The sequence below is a fragment of the Carettochelys insculpta genome, chromosome 6, assembly GCF_033958435.1.
Source record: "Carettochelys insculpta isolate YL-2023 chromosome 6, ASM3395843v1, whole genome shotgun sequence".
Classification (NCBI taxonomy): Eukaryota; Metazoa; Chordata; order Testudines; family Carettochelyidae; genus Carettochelys; species Carettochelys insculpta.
The window spans coordinates 66,856,918-66,874,804 of NC_134142.1; the positions used below are offsets into that span (position 1 = coordinate 66,856,918).

General features: G+C 45.1%; 1 long non-coding RNA gene across 1 annotated transcript in view; it reads right to left on the bottom strand.

Annotated features, from left to right (window-relative positions):
• Nucleotides 1–735: 735 nt before the first annotated feature.
• LOC142014178 (uncharacterized) overlaps nucleotides 736–17,887 on the bottom strand; it is a 39,666-nt gene continuing 22,514 nt past the window's right edge. Inside the window, exon 3 of the long non-coding RNA XR_012645879.1 lies at nucleotides 736–824. This is a non-coding gene — a long non-coding RNA (uncharacterized LOC142014178). The remainder of the gene's footprint in view (nucleotides 825–17,887) is intronic.

Consider the following 17,887-nt stretch of genomic DNA (forward strand, 5'->3'; position numbering starts at 1 on the left):
CGGGGGGTGGGGGAGAGGAAATCTAGTTAGTTTTAGAAATTCCCCTGAAAAGAATTATTTTCCTGGCATTTTGCTACTTGAAAACCAGAAAGCAGAACTGACTCAACGAAAATGGGTGTGATTAGTCAATTTTCATTTTCCAAGGTTGAACATACCCAAAAGAGTACTACCAAAAGTGAAACACCAAATGACAGCATAATAATGAACAGGAAATTTAATTCTGTGAATGTGGCAAGTGTTTTGAACAGTGAATTTTTAGTATAATATTTGTATTATTAATATTCCATTAAAGGAACATTGCTTTTCAGTTAGCTCATATAAATGGCAAAAACATAACTGGTTATGATAAAACTTTTGTTGTAACTGATAGCAGTTACAGTCACCCGCTAAAGAGATCACTTTTCAGGGTGTATGGGGAACAAAGCACTGCACTACAGATATGGCAGTAGCATGTGGGGAAGGATTCTAATATGTATATCCTTAACTATAAAATTGACTTCAACCCCTTGCAGTCAAAACACGAAAGTCTTCATCTACCACTATTTGTAGATCTTTAATCACCTTCCACTTATGGATCTCAAAATTAATTTAGCCTCACTACACCACAGTGAAGTAAATACTACGCTCACTTTAGATCACAGCTGGTAAGGGAATAATAATACAAGTACATAATACTTGAAGCTGTATTTAATGAAAGGGGATGTTTATTTACTAGCTCGCTGAAGACAACCATTCTTCCAGTGAATGCCCCTTTGTTTACACAGGGCAAGTTGGAGGCATACTACAAAGAAAGTAAACAATTTCCTGAAGTTCAGAGGGAAAATCTGTGGAGGAGATAGGAATAGAACTCAGACATTGTCGCCTGCCAGACTTGTGGGGAAAAAAAAACATACAGCTGTTCTTCCTATCAATTTATAACCCTGTTTTTCCAAGAAAGCTGATATAGTTTTGGTCTTCTCACATTCTTGCAACATTTACACAAACAACTCCTCTGGTTTTCATTTTTGGGTTTTTTGTTTTCTTTTTTTTTTTTCAGACTGAGAATCTTCTGGAGCAAAACTAATTTCAAGAGTCTGTCTTTATACACCATGATACTAAAATAAAGTTGTTTTGACTTCTAATTGGCCTTCCACAAGTGGATTTTGCAATAAGTTACAGTAATGGTTCTCTTTATTCTATGCCCTCTAAATCCACGGGAATGTGAGTTTTGGAAAAAGAGGGCAATATCTGATGTGGTTAAATGTGGATTACACAAGATGGTAATTCAAGATGAACTTCTAGAACAACTCAGATTAGAAGGGTTATTACAAAAACACAAACTAAATCACAATAATTAAAAATACTAAGATGTACTATATAAATGCTCCAAAACACTATCATTTGCTTTCTGAATGCCTAAGCCCTAATAAATCCATTACATTCTAATAATAATAGAGAGAAAGCTGTGCTATATACTATCAAAACAAAATAGCAGTCAAGTAGCACTTTAAAGACTAACAAAATAATTTATTAGGTGGTGAGCTTTCATGGGTCTGTCCCACAAAAGCTCACCACCTAATACATTATTTTGTTAGTCTTTAAAGTGCTACTTGACTGCTTTTTTTGTTTTGATTATGCTCTAAGGTGCTATAACACTCCTGGTTTTTACAGAAGGACTATGTCTACACCAGAGAGTTTTGTAGACAAAGCCTGTGGAACATCTACACACAGAACGCATTTTGTCAGCAGAAACTGTTGACAAAGCTGTGCAGATGCTCTGCAGGGCCCTTTTGTCAACAGAACGGTCAAAAGATCAATCCATTTTTATGTGTAGAGGCATTCTGTAACAGAAGTTTAGTCGGAACATTTCTTTTGACAGTAACTTCTGTAGACAGATGCTTCTAGTGTAGACATAGCCATACAGACTAACAGCTACCCTGAGTCTTTTCACCAAATAAATCTGTTAGTCTTTAAGGTGCCACAGAACTCCTCATTGCTATAGCAATTAAAGGTTTGTTTACAAGTATTTTTACATCAAAATATGAATTTTGTCTCATGACTTAAATCAAAAGTCAGTATTTCAGTTGTTTACATTACTACAGAAACAATCCTGAGAACCAGAACAACGTTAAATAATCAGATCCCATGTATAAAACAAGCCATATTACTTGTCTTGAAAGGGTGCTACCAACAGTAAATTATGCTCATATCATCCCTGGGAAATAGATAAATATTTCTCTATTTTATAGATCTTGAAACTGAGGCACAAAGATGTTTTTGACTTAGCCAAGATTGCAGAATTTAAACTAAGAGATTCCTAGCTCCTTGACTGTATTATTCTGCTGTAATTCTATGAATTGTGTAATGAATTCTTGGCCCAAGCTATATACCGAGAATAAACCTGGAACCATTGGATCTGAAAATCATGTGTCTACTGTTATAATTAAAATGACCAATTTCACTAACTTAGAGTTACTAGTAAACTCAATCCACCCTAAATGATCTTGCCACTACAGCAGAGACAAAGCCATTAGGGTATTATTATGGATTCCATTTGTAAATGACTTTGGTGCAAATTATTAGCCTTACAGTCAGAGATCATATGCAAGTTTGTGCCTGTTGAATTGTTCAGAAGAGTAATTTTTCCCCCAGACTTTTCACTGCCATTCAGAAGTTTAGAAGAAAGTGTTACCTTTAAAACATTCATAGCTATTTTTGGAAAGATTTCAAATATTTTGCTGCAGACAGACAGAATGTATATTTACATAATTGAAGAGGGCGCATCAAAATACATTGTGCTTCAAGTTAAATAAAGTTAATATTTACTTATTAGCTCAAATGATCTTGGTATATTCTGACTCAGTGCTTCATTACCTACTTAGGCTGTGTCTACACTGGAGAGTTCTGGCGACATAAAGGGCCTTCTCTCCACAGAACTCAGGGAACGTCTACACTCCTAAAGCCTTCTGTTGGCAGAACTGGGCTTTTGTCTCAAAGTTATCCCTCAAAAATTTGAGGAATAACACTTTGTTGACAGAGTTCTGTCAACAGAAGTTGAGTGTAGACACTTCTGTTGACAGAGAGAACTTCCAGTTCACCTGGCAGCCCTGTTTGCAGAGCTTCAAGTCAGCCATTCTGTTGACAGAGTGGAGGGCAGTCCGGCTGCTCTCTGTTGACAGAGGAAATTGCTCTGTTGATCTGCTTTTGTTGCACTCTCTCCAGACATTACTGTTGACAGAGTGCTGTAGTGTAGACATAGCCTTAATGTTAAACATTTTGTACCTTAGATATATGCAGCTTACTAACAAGAACCCTGGAGTTAGTCGAGAAAGGAAGCAAAAACTTTGCGGGCTGGAGCCTTATTGCCTCTGCATTAGCATCTGAAATCTGGAAATGGAACATCATATGGTGATTTTCATGGTTTGCAGTAGTAGCTTTTGCTACTGCAAGTGAAGTATCTCCTACACAAGGGAGCTGACAGCCTCCGTGGGCCCTTGGCAACAGTGTGGGGAGGGATGTGGTTCCATATTCTTGGAAGGGGCTGGGCTGAGGGCAGTCAGCCCTCAGTGCTGCCTGGAGTGCACCAAGCCACTCTCAACAGCCCCTTAGCATTCCCTGGAGTGCACGGAACCATGCTCCAGAAGCAATTTAAGGGGCCTGAGGCTCCGGCCACTACCTCCCCTTCTGTCCCACCTCTCCCCAAACATCTGTGGACCTGATCCCACATGAAATGGAAATAAGGCTGGCACTTTTTGACAGCTGTGATAGTCAGTTATCAAAAGAAGTTTCAGATTTTTATACAGAGAGTGAGTCAATTATTTGCCCATAGGCAGGAATTTATGCTATGAACTGATATCAGGGCATTTGTAGAGAAACAAAACTCTTTTGCAAGGCAAGGTACAGTTGCTGCTTGCATAGGATATCCTAAATGCATCAGCCCTGCTCCCAAGAAATGAGAGAGATTAAATCGTTACAAGACAGGACTTAGTGGCAGGCAACTTAGGTGACCCCTTAGTGTGCCTGGGGTGGGGTGCTGTTTTAGTTGTTAGTACCAAAAGGGAAAAATAGAACATCTGAAGTAAAATGTTTCAGGTATTCTGTATGTGGATTCATTTTTCACTAACCTCCTAGAATGTTCTGGACCTTTGTAGAATCTCATGGCATGTAAATTATACCTGACTTGCATGACTCTCATGTACAATCTTCCAGACTGTCTGAGAACGACATTTTCCATGAACCTGAAGAAATGTTATCAGCCATACCCTTACAGCCTTATCAGGAGGGTGACAAGAAGACGTCCTACTCATTATCCAGTGACTGCCAAGCAAGTAATACAAAAGGTAGGGCTTGCCACTCAGTCAGTAAGCAGTTATAAGCACAAAGTGAGCGTCTGACTGTGATATGGTGAACCTTGTTTAATTTTGTAATTGTGAAAGTGTACTTGCATTTTCAGGACTTGAAAAATGTAAGTCAGGGATTTTTTCCTGCTGGAATGCCCTGGAACAGCATTCCAGCACCTTTTTTCCCGGCACTGCCATTTTTTAAAAGGCAGCTCAGCGGCTCCCAGCTCCATATGGCTCTTTAAAGAGCCATTTGTGGCTCCCGCCGCCGCTGCTCTTTTCTGGCTCCCAGCACCCTGCTGCACTGAAAGAGGACTCAATTTAATTGGTTTAAACCAATTAAACTGAGTCTTATTTTAGCACAGCAGGGCACTGGGTGCTGCCCTTGTTGGAGGGCTGTGGGGAGCCACACAGCCGTGATGAAGAGAGATGGCCTGGAGAAAGAGCAACACGTGAAGCTCTGAGTCCTGGGTAAGATGAGTGAATCCTGGGTTTGGGAGGGAAGGCATTTTGAGGCTGCAAGCTGGGGGGAAGTTAAGCCACCTGGGGATTGAAGGGGGCACGGGGTGTGATGTTTGGTGCTGCTTGTGGTGGGTTAAGATGCTTGGGGGAAGTAGGGGAGTGGTTTGGGGCTGTGGGGAAGTTAAGCCACCTGGGGGCAAGAAGGGGGTGGTTTGGGGCTATGGACAGGGGTAGTTAAGCCACCTTGGGATAGGGGGGCATTTTGGGGCTTGAGTTCCAGCACCTTTTATCCCCCTAGAGAAAAAGAAAACACTGGTATAAGTAGTGATTAATCAAAGGACATCTTTAATGAGACACTAGAGATTTCGATCAACCCCCTATCTATGCAACAGCATAAAAATACTCTTGCTTCTGTTGCCACACTTAACATATAACTTTTGATTACTTTCTAATATTGTGGAACATAGACTTTTACTCTCTCCAACATTGTCTATTTTCCCTCATAGACAATAAAAGATGCACCCCGAGGAAGCCTTCAGGAGCTCAGTATAGGAGGCAAAGGCTCAGTTGCAGTCTAGTTTGCAGAAAGGATGACATTTTATATATCCTAGTGTGCACCTTCTTATATAACAGGGATAAATCATACAAACAAATCCTGTACGAATTCATTAAATGGGCTACAAATGCAATAAAAATTAAGGTATTCAAACATTTAACAAATAGTGGAGGGGCTCAACAAAGATGCTCTTCACCCCAGGCACCATTTTATGTAAGGCTGGCCTTAATCAGCAAGCAAACTTCGATATAATACGCACAGCTTCTTTAAAAATCATGCATGAAAATTAACAAATAATTTCTTTCAGTGCTAATTGCTTATTCATTCAGTTAAACAGAAGGTATTATAAGCTGTACTGAATCACTTTCTGGTGATTCGTAGTAATCCTACATTACACTAATAGAAACTAAAACTTAACAAGCATTTCAAGAGACCATTCAGTAACATTTCAGAGTCTGAACATCAGAGGAAGCACAACATACTAGAGATCAGTCATAAGAATTTAATTCTACACAATCTCTCTCTATATACACACACACACACAAAATAAAACAAAGTCCTTCTGAAATGTTGCATCACACTAGTCGGAAGCACCACAGAACTGTCTAAAGCGTTTTCTTGTCGTACCTCTCTACCTTTCAAACTGCCAACATGTAACACAACCAACTGAAATGTGTGACAAATGAATAAATTGCTGCTGCAAAAATGAATATATTCTGCTGCACCCTGAGGGAGTTGGTAAGTAAGATCCCATGGGAAGCAAGTCCCAGAAGAAAAACAATTCAAGAGAGCTGACAGGTTTTTCAAAGAGATATTATTAAGTATTCAAAGCAAATTGTATATTTCATAGAACTGGAAGGGACCCTGAGTAGTCATCGAGTCTAATCCCCTGTGCTTATAGCAGGACCTATCACCATCCCTTACATTTTTTTTTTAATTCTAACCTGCCCCAGACCCTTGAAAGGGCCCCTTGAGGATTGCGCTCACAACCCCCGGGGTTACAATGCCAATGCTCTAACCACCAAGCTACCTCTCCTCCTGTTATTCCAATGCCTAGATATTATGATGCATTTAATGTTCTTTATGGAAATATGCTAATGAATATGCATAACTGGAAAATGATTTATGCAAAATACTCTGTAGCGTAAGTGATGTGGTTTGGTCCAGTGGTGGTGACTCCAGAATAAATGTGGACAAAGTTGGCAACAGGGTTTGAATTTTGTACTTTTCCACAGGATAGTTAGGGAATCAAACAAAGGCTTCCTGTCTTCAGCTGGCCTTACAGATTGCTTCGCCACACCAAGAGAATATTTTAAAACACCTGGAAACAAAAGGATTTTAATGAGGTGGAGGAAACTGCTGGAATCGGGTCAGAAAAGACACCTCTGACATAAGAAGGACTTTACCTGAAATAGGAACTAGGGTGAGAAATTATGATTTATAACAAGTTCTCTTCCTGTATTAAGCTTAGCTTGCATGTTTGTTTAGTAACCTACGTTGTTCTGTCTCACTTAAATCCTACTTTTTATATTTAATAAAGCCACTTTAGTTTAATAACAAATCCAGAGAAAATACATAATTGTTACTACCAATACATAATTGGTCAGCGGAAGCAGCTGTGCATGTCTCTCTTTACATACGATGGCAGACAATGAGCTTTTCTGTGTAAAACTTTATACAGAATTAGATGGATTTATGTGGGATTCTGGTCCATTGGGGTTGTGCTCCTGGGTACTGTGGCAAGTCCCTTTATCTTAGCCTTCCTGAAGCTGAGCTGATTTCAGTGTCTGTATTATTCTGCTGTGGGCTATGACCCCCTCTCTGTGCCAGTGCTGGAAGGGGCCAGAGCACTTGGCCCAGCAGGACAGGATGGTGGCGGACCCCAAAGGACAGGTAGCTAGGCTCAGTGGTATTTCAGCACAACAATTGATAGTCTTAAGGGAATCTCTGCGACTGAACCTATCACAGAAGAAAAGTTAGGAAGAATGGCAAGATGCCACCTTGGCTTAACCCAGAGGTCTCAAAAGATCTAAAGACCAAAAAAAGAGCTCTACACAAAGTGAAAACAATGTCAAATTATGAAGGATGAATATAAACAAATAACAAGTATGTAGGGAAATCAGAAAGGCCAAGGCACAACATAATGTCAAACTAACTAGAAACATAAAGGGTAATAAAATTCTAAAATATGTAAGAAGCAAGAGGAAGACCAGGGATATGGTTGTGCTGTTACTCAATGAAGAGGGAAAAAACAATGAAATATGGAATGGCAGATGTGCTTAATGATGATTTTGTTTCAGTTTATACCAAGAAGGTTGCTGGCGATTACAGATCTAACATACTGAATGCAAGTGAAAATGAGGTAAAATCAGAGGCTAAAATAAAGAAATAATAAGTTAAAACTACCTAGATAAATTAGATGTTCTCAACTCTCCAGAGTCTGATAGCGTCCTAGACTACCCAAGGAGCTGACTGAAAAGAGATCTGCGCCATTAGCAATTATCTTTACAGAGTCATCGAAGACAAGAGAAATTCCAGAAGACTGTAAAATAGCAAATAGTAACCATCTATAAAAAGGGAAACAAGGATAACCCAGGGAATTATGGACCTGTCAGCTTAATTTCTGTACCGGGAAATATAATGGAGGAAATAATTAAGGAATCCATTTGCAGACATCTAGAAATAATGAGGTGATAAATAAGCGTCATCATGGATTTGTCAAGACCAAATCACATCAATCCAACCTGATAGCTTTTTTTGACAGGATAGCAAGCCTGGGGGATATAGGGGAAGTGGTGTATGTGGTATAGTAAGGTATTTGAAGCTGTCTCATATGATCTTCTCATAGACAAACTAGGGAAATACAAAGTAGATGGAGCTTTTACCAGGTGGGTGCATAACAGGCTGGAAAACCATTCCCAAAGAGTAGTTATCAATGGTTCACTGTCATGCTGGAAGGGCATAATAAGTGGGGTCCCACAGGGATCAGTTCTGGGATTGGTTCTGGTCAATATGTTCAAAGATTTTGATAATGACATAAAGAGTACACCTATATTGTCTGTGGGCAATACCAAGAGAGGAGAGGTTGTAAATACTTTGGAAGAGAGTATTAAAATTCAAAATTACCTAGACAAACTGGAGAATGGGTCTGAAGTAACTTGGATGAAATTCAGTAAGTCAAATGCAAAGTACTCCATTTAGGAAGGAACAGTCAGTTGCACAGATAGAAAATGAGAATGGACTGTGTCAGGGCTCTGGGATTCAGCTTAAAAGTTACAGGGGGAAACATCAAGTCAAAGCCACAACAACAACAAAAAACCCAGAGATAGCCAGTCCAACCAAATACAAAATAACCATGACCTGATTGCATCTAAATACGCATTTCCCTTCCACTTGCACCTTTATGGCTGATTTTGAGATGGTCACGATATTTATGGGATTCATCTCAATTGCCTGGGAGACATTCTTCTTCCTCTGTCTTTTCTCTCTCCCCAGCAGACAAAAACTCCTGAAACAGCAATTGTTCTCAGTTTAAAAAAGGCATTCCACTCCTATTGTCTCACCTTGACTCAAGTTATATCAGGAAGATATTAATCTCTTCCCTGCACTCATTCATGACAGACTGCCAAGGAAGAAGTACTGTGGAGAGGGAGCTGGGGTTTGGAGAGGGGATGTGATTATAGTTTTCATCATGTGGAAGGTTGTTATCAGGGAGAATCTCCATCATCAGATATTTATAAGAACATGTTAGACAAACACCTCTCAGGTTTGATGTAAATCAAAGAAGTCTCCTAGAGTGTAGGGGACTATATGTGTACTATATGATCCCTTGAGATCCCCTTGGCTATGGCCACATAGCCAAGTTATTTCAAGACAGCAACAAGAAGTCCTGTGGCACCTTATAGACTAAGATATTTTGGAGCATGAGCTTTTGTGGGCAAAGACCCGCTTCAGCAGATGCATCCCATTTGATTTTGGAAAGAAGGGGCTTTCGAAGTCCAGGGGGTCCTTTCGAATGGCCCCTGTCTACATGGGCAGTGCGTGTTTCAAAAGCATCACTTTCGAAACATGCATGGCTGCCATCATGCTAATGAACTGCTGCATATTCATGGCTGCGCCTCATTAGCATCTGACAATGTGGCTCATTATCATGCCCTTTCCGAAAGGTGGGGACTAGCGTAGCCACGGCCTGCAGGAGGAATAATGCCTATTTTGAAACAGGCACTGTTAAAACAGAGAATAGTGCTATTTTGAAAAAAGCCATAATGGCGTCTAACAGTGGTGCTTCAAAATCACCCTGCGTCTCTACTACATCCTCCATTCCGTCCGTCGTCCCTCTCCTGGGTTGGCTTAATCTGCCCTAGATGGGTTCACAGCAATGTGTCTCACTGCAGTGGAACATCCCATACTTAACAGCACGTGTGGCAGCGTCGGTGTCACTCCTGGACCTCAGACCCCTGCTCAGTCCACTGTCCTGCAGTATGGGGCCTGCTTGCCCTCACCAGGGTTCAGGCTTTGTTCCCTTGACCCAAAGGTCAGCAGGTAGGAGCCCCCCTGGTCTGACCAGGCTGTGTGACCAGTCCCTCCCAGCCTCCAGCTAAGGCTTGAGATTTACCAGGGGCAGGGAGCCCAAACACTCCTTGCAGAAACAGCTTCCCTCCTCTATTGTCTCTGGAACTCTTGGTGGTCTCCTTGGTCACCACCCTCGTCTGCTCCAATCTCCTCACTTCTCTCCAACCTCCTCCACTCTCCCACCTCCCTACCGGGGAACACTTTTTAAAGGTCCATGGTAGCCTCAAGTGAGGAAAGCTGGCCTTTAATTGACCCATAGTAGCCTCTTTCCTGCTGCTCCCACTCTGCCTGTGGTGACATCTGGTTAGCTGAGTCTGTTTCTGCCCTTTAGTGCTGCCTCTGGTCAGATCCTGTCACAGTGAGTACACAAGATAAATCAGACTCCTGAAAGCGATACCACAGTTTAGAAAGGTTGGGACTCACTGAACTGGACCTCTCAGGGTTCCTGACAGTTTTACACAACTATGATTATAAAAAAAAATTAATCAATATGTGTTTGACTGTAGAAAAACACCTCCTGCTTCTCATACAAACTGTTAACTGTTTGCAGCTCTTTAGCTCGACTCCTAGGGGTAGGTCTACAGAGCAAAGTTATTTCGAAATAACAGCCATGATTTTGAAATAACTATCTGAGGCTATGTCTACACTAGCCCCAAACTCCGAAATGGCCATGCAAATGGCCATGCAAATTCCCATCTGCTCATAGGAATAAGGGAACTTCGAAGTAGGTGGGGTCCTTTCGAAAAAGAGCCCCATCTGGATGAGCCGTGTGGCGGCGAGCCACGTCAATTTCAAAGTGCCGCGGCTGCCCGCATGCTAATGAGGTGCTGAATATGTATTTCAGCGCTTCATTAATAAACTTCGAAATGGCCATTTGCACGTCCATTTCGAAGTTTGGGGCTAGTGTAGACACAGCCCTAGTGTCTATACAACACAACAACTATTTCAAACTTATTTTGAAATAGTGGTTGGCTTATTTTGAAATTGGTAAACCTCATTCTACAAGGAATAGCGCCTATTTCAAAATAGCTATTTCAAAACAGGTGCTGTTAAGACAGGGAATAGCATCTATTTCAAAATAAGCCATAGTGCATCCAATGGCTCTATTTTGAAATAGGCTCTGCAGCTGTGTCTACACGTGCCCACTCCTTTTGTAGGGGGCATGTTAATGAGGCAGTTGAGAAGATGCTAATAAGCTGCTGATATGAATATGCAGTGTCCCATTAGCATAATTGTGGCCAAGCACAATTCAAAAGTGCCACTTTTGAAATCCACACTGCCCATATAGATGAGGGCCTTTTGAAAGGACCCTCCTGACTTTGAATGCCCCTTCTTCCTATTTGGTTTTAACGTGTGTGTGTAGGCACTGTATTTTGAAATAGCTAAGTGCTATTTTGAAATGCATTTTTGTGCATAGCTGCATTATTTTGAAATAAGCTCTTCCAAAATAGCTCTTCTGGAATAGCTTATTTTGAAATAAAGGCTGCTGTGTAGACACACTCTTTGGCTGCATCTAAACTAGCAAGTTCATTTGGAAAATCTGGCTCTTTTTCAAAAGAACATGCAGAGCATCAACACAAAAAATGCCCTCTTTCAAATTACTTTCAAAAGAACTATTTTGAAAGAGCCTCTTCAAGAGGCCCTCTTCTGCTCCCAGACCAGGAAGAGCACCTTCTTTAGAAAGACTCTTTCAAAAGAAGGTGTGTATAGATGATCCATGGGCCCCCCTTTTGAAAGAGGAGTCCTCCATGGCACCAGCCAGTTGGGGTGTGGAGACAGCCTGGACAGTGCTAGTGGAGCTCTATGCTCCCTGCATTCAGTCGCTTTTTAGGTTCAGGAAGCCCCACAGACCCCACAGCAGGAAGCTGAGAGCATGCTGGCAGGGAGCACACAAAGCCCAGCACTGCATGCCCTCACACCTGACCCTTGGAAAGATCTGAGTGACCATGGTGCAGAGCCAGCCACAGCGCAAAGTCTGGGGGCCCTGAGGGAGCCATCAGAGGGACCCCTGGAGCCCAACCCAGCTGCCAGGTGGAGGGCACCCTCCTGGAGCAAGGCTGAGCTGTGGGACCTCCTTGCCCTGTGGGAGGATGAAGAGATCCTGCAGGTGACAGTGGGATGGAGATGGAACGCCACTGCCTACGAGGCAGCTGGCCACCAGCCTGTCAGCCCACATGCACCCCTGCCGTACCTTGGAGCAGATCCGCTGCTGGGCGCTCGGAGTCAGGGCTGGAACTGTGCCCGTACTACAGGCAGCTGCCCAGCCTCCTCATGGGCAAGGATGACTCCCCACCCCCAGAGCTCCATCAATGCAGCGGCCCAGGAGTGGCAGAAGAGATGGTTCAGGACCAGCCAGGACCTATGGCCCACCCTGGATGGCAGGGACAGAGACAGAGGCCCCATTGGATGTTGGGTCCTCTGACAGGGACCTGATCATTGTCATCCTTTTTGGGGACTTCCAGCCAGGTGACGTCCAGCTGGGCAACCCCTGACATCAGCGAAGGACTCTCTGGAAAGTGCCCAGCGCATTGCATACCCCAGGGGTGGTGGGAGGGACTCACCCCTGCGACAGCTCGGAGTGGGCCAGCCACCCTGGCGATTGCACAACCCCACACACACCACAAATAAGTGTTCCCCCAGGCCCCCTGTTGCTCCCATTGCCACAATTCAACCAATGAAAGTGGAGCACTTCCCTGCAACACTCAGGAGCTACTCCCTTCATCCTGCCAGGCAGAGCCTGTGGGCCAGTTTGGGCCCTGGCATGCCTGGATCAGGCCCACAAGGCTCCCCAGCTAATAGCAGGGATCCAGGGCTGGTGTTACAGTTATGGTTTCCTTCCCTCCTTGCAGCTCTCGTCCCTGTTCTGAGATGGAGCCCCGAGCCAGATCCAGGCAAGCTGCAAGCCCAATCCAGCCTACAGGCTGTAAATTTTTCACACACACATGATTTAATTATTTTTTAAAGTATTTAATTGCTGAATATTATAAAATCACATCTCCAAAAACCATACATCCCCACTCTGCTGTCATAGGGCATAGGTGCACCAGTTTAACAGTACTGTGTAGGGTCCCATAAATCCTAAAGACAGCCCTTGTTAAGCGTTATAGACTATTTACTGCTTGGTGCTTCCAGTAGGGCCTGAGCCCAAGTGATGCTGCCTGACACAGTGAGAGGGTGAGGCCTCCCTCCCCACTTGAAAGTGAGGGACCACCACAAAATTTTAGAGGTCACTTAGGCTGCATCTACACTGCAGGTATCGGAGGGGTAGCTGTGTTAATCTGGATCTGTAACAGCAACGAAGGGTCCTGTGGCACCTTATAGACTAACAGAAAAGTTTTGAGCATGAGCTTTCATGATGATGTGAGTCTGTGCTCATGAAAGCTCATGCTCAAAACTTTTCTGTTAGTCTATAAGGTGCCACAGGACCCTTCGTTGCTGTATCTACACTGCAGTGATTCTTCAAAAGATGATCTTCCAGAGGACAACTTTCAGGAGATTGTCCTTTGAAACATGGTGTCCTCACACAAGAAGCAGACCGGAAGACCCATCAGGTCTTTTGAAAGAGAGCGTCCACACAGCTATGAGCACTCTTTCAAAACACTGGAGCTGGAAATGCCACGGACAGGGTGGCATGGCCAGCAGGCCCTTCCAGGAGCTCCAGCCAGGCACTCCCTTAAAATGCCCCTCCCTGCACATGCTGCTGAGGCCTGCCATGCTGCACGCAGCTGAGCAGAACTCATCCATCATTGTGAAGCTCACAGCCAAGAGCCAGGGACCAACAGGAGCCCCAGGCCCGCATGCCCGCCCTGATTGGGCTGCTGGCCGCCATTGTTGTAGCCGCCCTTCACACCACCCCTCCAGTGGCTGAGACCTGGCACTAGGGACCTCATCCACCTCAGCCCTCACCACAGCACTCCCGCCCACCCTGTGCCCTCAGGTGCCTCTGGAGCTACCCAACCAGCTCCGATAGGCAGAACCAGCTGGTCATGGGCGAGTGCAACAACGTGCGATGGCTGCAGAATGGTTGTTGCATGCAGAAGGAAACAGTCCTGGTGCTCCACAGCTGGCTTGCCTCTGCTTCCCGATGCCAGGACACCCCTGTGTGGAATGTCCAGACCTTGGCGAGGCACCTGGCCATGACCACTTGGAAGCCGGTCACCCCAGACAGCTACCACCAGATGGGGAACCAGGTCAGGGTGGGCAGGTTGACTGTTAGGGCACCATCCATGGGGTAGGGCATGCTCAGCTTGCAGACCTGGCATGGGAAGGGGGGTGGGGAATCTACAGGGGCCACGGGCAGGTTGCAACAGGGTGAAGTGGGAAGGCATGGTCCCAGGAGATTGTGACACCCCACCCTGACACAGGCTCACTGCCTGAGGGATGGCCCACCAGGAAGGGCCGGGAAGCTTGAGGGGAAGGTGGGGGATGGGAGAGGACTGACATTCTGCAGTGGGAGGTTCATGCTCTGGGACACTACCATGCCCTTGTGCATGGTGGGGGATGCAGCTTACCCCAACCAGCCCAAGCCCATGCACCTGTACACAGGCCACACAAACCCCACCCAGGAGCCATCCACAAGCCCTCCAGCCCAGGCATGCTACCATTGTGGGTGCCATCACTTGCCCAAGGGCACAGTTCAAACACTTCTCCATGTGCCCCGGCATGGGGGGTGGACAACTTCCTCCCAGGTGTTAGGGACATCCTGTGCCCTCCACAAGCCCATGGAGGCCAGGAACCCCAAGGTCAGCTCCGGGTAGGACCTGACTGCCGCGGCCCCCAACTGGCAAGCCCACTGTGATGAGCCCCAGATCCGGGAAGTCTTCTGGAATGGAGTCACCCATGGGCCCCGGTGACCCTCCCTCGGGCAACCCCTCCAGCCTGCTGCCATCCCCCATACCACCGTGACCCTTCCTGCCTATCTACCCCGCCCACTCCCCCAATAACAAGGGACATGAGGGAGTTGAAAAAATAAAACACGTTATCAAATAAACCCAAACTTTTGCAACAAGGAAACCAATACAAAACCAATACATGAACTATTTACAGGAGGGAACTATATACATTGGGGGGACCAGGACAGGTAGTTGGGGGATGCACCAACCCCTCCTGCCCTGGGTCTGGGGTCCCCGCTGGGGCTGGGATGGAGCCGGGACCATAGGGAGGTTGGGGTGTGGGATGGAGGCAGTGGGCTCGGGCTCAGTAATTGGGGCAGGGGATTCCAGGGGGTGGGTGGAACTGTGGCCAGGAGCCAGTTGCTGAGGCCCTGTAAGGCGGCTGAGTGGAGGCTGGACCATCAACTCAAAAATCCCCCTTGAGGGCCATACCCCCCACTTCCTGTGGACAGCGCCCTCCCCCCTTGGGCAGGGGGACAGGGATGTTCTGGGAATGGTGGCATGTGTGCCCCACACAGTGGGCCCTGCTGTTCATGGACCCTGCACTGCCTTGGGGCTCACCATTGCAGGCCCCTCACCATGCCCCCAGAGAATGGGTTAGTGGGCCATAGAGAAAGTCAGGGCAATCTGCACAATATTTTGATGCAAAATTTCTATTTTTGTTTATTTTTTAATTTTTTATTTTTTTGGTGCAGAATGCCCCCATGATACATCATATGTATCGTATTAACTTTCAAGGGGCAACTTTTATATCTTGACCTCTAATTATAGTATTTCATATTAGAATGAGTAAAGAGGAAATCCTGGATGAAGACAAATGTATGAATATCAAAGTACTAAAAGTACAGGCTGAACCTCTCTAGTCCGGCACCCTTGGGACCTGAACAGTACTGAACCAAAAAATTTGCTGAACCACAGGAGGTAAATATTGTCTCGCATATTACCAACACTTCCATTGCTTACTGGTTTCTTAGAAGACATTTAAGGGGAAATTAGAGTTAAATAACAGCACAGAACATTGCCAGGCCAGACTAGTGGCTGTAAACAAACTTTATGGGACTGTGGGAAATTTGCCCATACTCAAGATAAGGGGACATCTGGCTAACTAAAATCATGCCAGACCATGGATGTTGCTGGACCAGAGAGTGCCAGGCTAGAGAGGTTAAACTTGTAGAATAAATTCTCTGTCCAGCTGAAACTCTACTCTTATTTCATATATGCCTTGGTAATGATTTTGGCATACTTTAACTTGTCAGGGATTTTTAACATCCCTTGGGCATAATTGTCCCCGTGGGCCAGTGAATACAAGCCTTTGGCTATATAAAATCAGTGCAGGCACATGAAAAATCTAAAGTGTCACAGGCTGCCATTTAGCAGCATTACCAACGGTCACTTTTTGTCAGTTGGTTTCCCCGGGAACCTGAACTCATGAATTATTAATGATCATGTATTTGAATAAAGGCCTCTGATTGGGCGAGGGTTTGGGTTTCTAGCACCTTCTAAGCCCCAGAGGACCTGATTGAAAACAGGTACATAGAATTTTTGAGTATGGTAATCAGGTCATGAATTATGCATGAACTCTGTCTATATAAGTCAGACTGGCCCTGGCATTCTTGGGCCCTTGGGCGACACAGACAAGGTTTCTGTGCCCCTGAAAAGGGAAGTGTCGGCTGTCTCGAGCAGCGTCCACTGTTCCCTCAGGCCGGCTCTAAGAAGCGAAGACACCTGCGGCAGCGCAGCGCTCCCTAGCAGCGCTCTCCAGTAGCGCCTCCAAACAACTCTGCCAGAGAGCAACAAGCGGCCTCAGTGGGGACGTGGCTGGGTGGCGAACTGGCCCGCCGCTTCGCGGTGGGTACTGCATACCCAGCCACTGAACCCTGAGGTCGCCACCACTTCTGCAGCATCACCGCTCTTGCCGCCATCTTGTCTGTGCTCTCTAGCAGCTTCTCACCTGATTGGACAATCTCCTGGATTTGACACACATACCGGATTTGACAATACAGATCTTTTCTTCAGGACACGTAAACTCTACCCTCTAACACTGAACGGGACACTAGCCTGGGACACCGGGACCCTCTGTGAGGGAGCGGGGGGTTGCTCCTCCGTTGTTCACCCTCCCTGACGGGGGAGGGGAAGTACCTGGGGGCCTGACCCCTGAGGCTGGGCCTGAAAGCCCAGGCTGGGATATTACTTCAGACATTCTAAAAGCACATTTAATTAATAATTTTTGTTAATGTTTATTAGGTATACATTTCTCTAATAATTAGTATTATTAGTATTCATTAGGTTCCTAGTTATTGTAATTGTTGTCCAAGAATAAGGTGAAGGCTTAACCTCCCTTATCCCCTTTTGCCTATCCCATCTCTATATATAAAAATATATTGCAGGTGTAGGCATAGCCACCCTGCCTCCCCTTTTGCTGTTCACCCTAAGGGACCTGAGGAAGAGCATATTGCCTCCCAGGTATCCTCTAGTTAGGCCTACTGGAGTAGCGAGGGCCCCTCAAAGAAAGAAGAGGGACAGCCCTGACAGCCTCCCGGCCCTAACCCTTTGGGGCAGGCTAGCACCATGCCCCCGGTAGGGGGTGAGATTAGCGACCTCACCCCTCCTTTCTAAGGGAACAGCGGGGATTTAAAACCCTAATCCTAATTATACTTACCTTTACCTATTCTCCTAACCAATTTTCTGCCTTCCGATTAAATAAAGTCTAAAGACATCTAACAGGAATCAGCAAGGAAACAATGTTTATTGTAAGTTTATAAGTTAGTTGTTTAAGAGTTGATACATTTTAAATTTGATGGTGTTCCTCAAATAAAAAATTTTAGTTACTTTGTTTTAACTTTAACCCTTGTCCTGGTCATGTCGTCTCTGCCAGCCACTTCTCTCCAGGAGGCCTTAGCGGGGACCAGAGCGTACTGGGGTGGCACTCTCCCGTCTTGGGGTTACAGCAGGGCTCTGGTTGGGTCCTAGGATCTGTGCATAGGAGGTTCACGCACCTCCTTGTTCAGGGACTCATTTAAATACCCATATTAATAACCTGTCTGTCAAGAGAGTCCCGTCATAACTATAGATATTATGCTGGTGGG